This window comes from Oncorhynchus keta, chromosome 6, assembly GCF_023373465.1.
Source record: "Oncorhynchus keta strain PuntledgeMale-10-30-2019 chromosome 6, Oket_V2, whole genome shotgun sequence".
In the NCBI taxonomy this organism is placed as follows: Eukaryota; Metazoa; Chordata; class Actinopteri; order Salmoniformes; family Salmonidae; genus Oncorhynchus; species Oncorhynchus keta.
In genome coordinates, this window is record NC_068426.1 from 9,020,203 (window position 1) to 9,024,798 (window position 4,596).

General features: G+C 38.3%; 1 long non-coding RNA gene across 2 annotated transcripts; it reads left to right on the forward strand.

Moving 5' to 3' along the window:
* The first annotated feature begins 392 nt into the window (after positions 1-392).
* Positions 393-1,171, forward strand: LOC127930677 (uncharacterized). 2 transcript variants are annotated; one of them, XR_008138686.1, is made up of 3 exons: positions 393-559; positions 725-856; positions 1,055-1,171. It is a non-coding gene; the product is annotated as an uncharacterized LOC127930677 (long non-coding RNA). The 2 variants fall into 2 exon arrangements; XR_008138687.1 differs by having other exon boundaries at positions 725-823.
* The last annotated feature ends 3,425 nt before the right edge of the window (positions 1,172-4,596 follow it).

A 4,596-nucleotide genomic window follows, 5' to 3' on the forward strand; every position in this document is an offset into this window, starting at 1 on the left:
TTAGATGCGCTGGTGTCAATCAGGCAGTTTAAATTATAGATTGAGCACCTCTATGCGGTTCAATGTGATTGATTTGATTAAATATGTTTATTTTGGTTTATTGTTCTGAATTATATTGTTTTATACATATATATATGTGTATGTTGTTTTGTTATTCAGATTTTATGTATAATGTATAAAAAATGTATAATATAAAATAATGCTACTGAATTCTAAGAAAACCTTGTCTGCTAAATGAATTAGTGTAGCCTACAGCCATATGGCCTCGACAGATCAGGGCCAAACAGAAGGACAACTCAGAGTATGCTGTTCTGTTCTTCTGAAATAGACCACATTTTCTTTATATCACGTTCCTTTAGACCTGTCTTAAATAAATAATGGATTTATTGTGATGGTGTAGGCTATATTACATGGATTTATTGTGAAGGTGTAGGCTATATTACATGGATTTATTGTGATGGTGTAGGCTATATTACATGGATTTATTGTGAAGGTGTAGGCTATATTACATGGATTTATTGTGATGGTGTAGGCTATATTACATGGATTTATTGTGATGGTGCAGGCTATATTACATGGATTTATTGTGATGGTGTAGGCTATATTACATGGATTTATTGTGATGGTGCAGGCTATATTACATGGATTTATTGTGATGGTGTAAACTATATTACATGGATTTATTGTGATGGTGTAGGCTATATTACATGGATTTATTGTGAAGGTGTAGGCTATATTACATGGATTTATTGTGAAGGTGTAGGCTATATTACATGGATTTATTGTGAAGGTGTAGGCTATATTACATGGATTTATTGTGAAGGTGTAGGCTATATTACATGGATTTATTGTGAAGGTGTAGACTATATTACATGGATTTATTGTGATGGTGCAGGCTATATTACATGGATTTATTGTGAAGGTGTAGACTATATTACATGGATTTATTGTGATGGTGCAGGTTATATTACATGGATTTATTGTGAAGGTGTAGGCTATATTACATGGATTTATTGTCAAGGTGTAGGCTATATTACATGGATTTATTGTCAAGGTGTAGGCTATATTACATGGATTTATTGTGAAGGTGTAGGCTATATTACATGGATTTATTGTGAAGGTGTAGGCTATATTACATGGATTTATTGTGATGGTGTAGACTATATTACATGGATTTATTGTGATGGTGTAGACTATATTGCATGGATATATTAGACTTTTTAAATTGTAGATGTTCCAAAAGTTGGCATCATTATTAATGGTTGAGGTGTAGACTATATTACATGGTTATTTGAAGGTGTAGGATAATCACCTGCTGACGAAATGGTCCTTCTGTAGACTCAGTTTAGCATGGATTTATTGTGAAGGTGTAGACGCCAGGGTAGTGGGTTCGATTCCCGGGACCACCCTACAAAATATCGTAGAATGGTATGCACGTGACATGACTGTATTTTTGATAAAACGTCTGCTAAATGGCATATATGATTATTATTATTATATGTCATGACCGCCACAGCCCATCAGGGCCGGTTTTCCCTTCGCCTTAATCTCACCAGGACTCCCCTTTTCCTGCCTGTGTAAAGCCAGCGTTTCCTCTTCCATACCCCAAAAATTGGTTCAGAATGACAGAAAGATCCCAGGGCTAATGAGTCAAAGTCAAAGCTAATATTGAGGTAAGTAACTGCCAATCTCATGTTCAAAAGTTGTTGTCGGGTTATAAGAAATGATAGCGGATACATTTGCTGAAAATATATTAAAAATAAATGGCAAAAGAATCAAAACAAATAGCAGATTTGGGTCGGCGCAAAACGGTGACCATTACATTATGGGTCGGTGCAAAACGGTGACCATTACATTATGGGTCGGTGCAAAACGGTGACCATTACATTATGGGTCGGTGCAAAACGGTGACCATTACATTATGGGTCGGTGCAAAACGGTGACCATTACATTATGGGTCGGTGCAAAACGGTGACCATTACATTATGGGTCGGTGCAAAACGGTGACCATTACATTATGGGTCGGTGCAAAACGGTGACCATTACATTATGGGTCGGTGCAAAACGGTGACCATTACATTATGGGTCGGTGCAAAACGGTGACCATTACATTATGGGTCGGTGCAAAACGGTGACCATTACATTATGGGTCGGTGCTCGCAAATGTCAATGGCTTTCAAATGGTATTTCATTGAATTGCTTTCAAATGGTATTTCATTGAATTGCTTTCAAATGGTATTTCATTGAATTGCTTTCAAATGGTATTTCATTGAATTGCTTTCAAATGGTATTTCATTGAATTGCTTTCAAATGGTATTTCATTGAATTGCTTTCAAATGGTATATACAGTTGAAGTCAGAAGTTTACATATAGCTTAGCCAAATACATTTAAACTCAGTTTTTCACAATTCCTGTCATTTAAAAATAGTAAAACTTCCCTGTCTTAGGTCAGTTAGGATCATCACTTTATTTTAAGAATGTGTAATATCAGAATAATAGTAGAGAGAATGATTTATTTCTGATTTAATTTCTTTCATCACATTCCCAGTGGGTCATACGTTTACATACACTCAATTAGTGTTAGGTAGCATTGCATTTAAATTGTGTAACTTGGGTCAAACATTTTGGGTAGCCTTCCACAAGCTTCCCACAATAAGTTGGGTGAATTTTGTCCCATTCCACCTGACAGAGCTGGTGTAACTGAGTCAGGTTTGTAGGCCTCCTTGCTCGTACACGCTTTTTCGGTTCAGCCCAAAAATGTTCTATAGAATTGAGGTCAGAGTTTGTGATGGCCACTCCAATACCTTGACTTTGTTGTCCTTAAGCCATTTTCTCACAACTTTGGAAGTATGCTTGGGGTCATTGTCCATTTGGAAGACCCATTTGCGACCAAGCTTGAACTTCCTGTTTGATGTCTTGAGATGTTGTTTTTATATATCCATATAATTTTCTTTCTCTATTTTGTGAAGTGCACAAGTCCCTCCTGCAGCAAAGCACCCCCACAACATGATGCTGCCACCCCTGTGCATCACGGTTGGGATGATGTTCATCGGCTTGAAAGCTCCCCCTTTTTCTTCCAAACATAACGATGGTCATTATGGCCAAAAAGTACTTTTTTTTGTTTCATCAGACCAGAAAACATTTTTCCAAAAAGTAAGATCTTTGTCCCCATGTGCAGTTGCAAACCGTAGTTTGGCTATTTTATGGTGGTTTTGGAGCAGTAGCTTCTTCCTTGCTGAGCGGCCTTTCAGGTTATGTCAATATAGGACTCGTTTTACTGTGGATATAGATACTTTTGTACCTGTTTCCTCCAGTATCTTCACAAGGTCCTTTGCTGTTGTTCTGGGAATGATTTCCACTTTTTGCACCAAAGTACGTTCATCTCTAGGAGACAGAACGCGTCTCCTACCTGAGCGGTATGACGGCTGCGTGGTCCCATGGTGTTTATACTTGCGTACTATTGTTTGTACAGATGAACGTGGTACCTTCAGGCACTTGGAAATTGCTCCCAAGGATGAACCAGATTTGTGGAGGTCTTGGCTGATTTCTTCTGATTTTCCCATGATGTCAAGCAAAGAGGAACTGAAGGTAGGCCTTGAAATACATCCACAGGTACACCTCCAATTGACAAAAATAATGTCAATTAGCCTAACAGAAGCTTCTAAAGCCATGAGATCATTTTCTGGAATTTTCCAAGCTGTTTAAAGGCACAGTCAACTTAGTGTATGTAAACTTCTGACCCACTGGAATTGTGATACAGTGAATTATAAGTGACATAATCTGTCTGTAAACAATTCTTGGAAAAATGATTTGTGTCATGCACAAAGTAGATGTCCTAACCAACTTGCCAAAACTATAGTTTGTTTTACAAGAAACTTGTGGAGGGGTTGAAAAACGAGTTTTAATGACTCCAACCTAAGTGTATTTAAACTTCTGTTAACTTTTGACTTCAACTGTAATTCAATTGCTTTGAAGTGGTATCTAACTGAAGAGCTGGTAATGGTCTAGATAAGGCTTGGTATGTAACGCAGGACACTGCTGTTTTCTGTAAAAACCTTTCCAACATTCTGTAAACAACAACACAAAGGTAAACAACAATAAAGATTTGATGTGGAGGGCAGGCAGGAGGAAGGTAGAGTGACGACGGAACGGGACAGATGGAGCCTCTCGTTTTGGCAGCCATTAGTACAGAACAGCTAGCCTATATGTTTGTTTAGGCTTCTACACACACACACACACACACACACACACACACACACACACACACACACACACACACACACACACACACACACACACACACACACACACACACACACATTAATGAAGTGAGGACAGCACACAAGAACCTAGTTCATTTTAATGAGGAGATGGAGACGGAATCAAGTTCTGATTTTGAGTTTTGTTTGAATTAGTTGTGTTAACGACGTGTTTTCGATACAACTCCAGCTAGTCATTACAGACTAACAGCTCTGCAGAATGGTCGTGTTATGGGCTGATTGAGCTGAGTTGGCCAGTTCGACTGTGTTCATGTCATCAGATTTGGACCTACGACCTTGTCAGTGTGAAATGGTAAAGTGGTTTGGCTGCCTACAG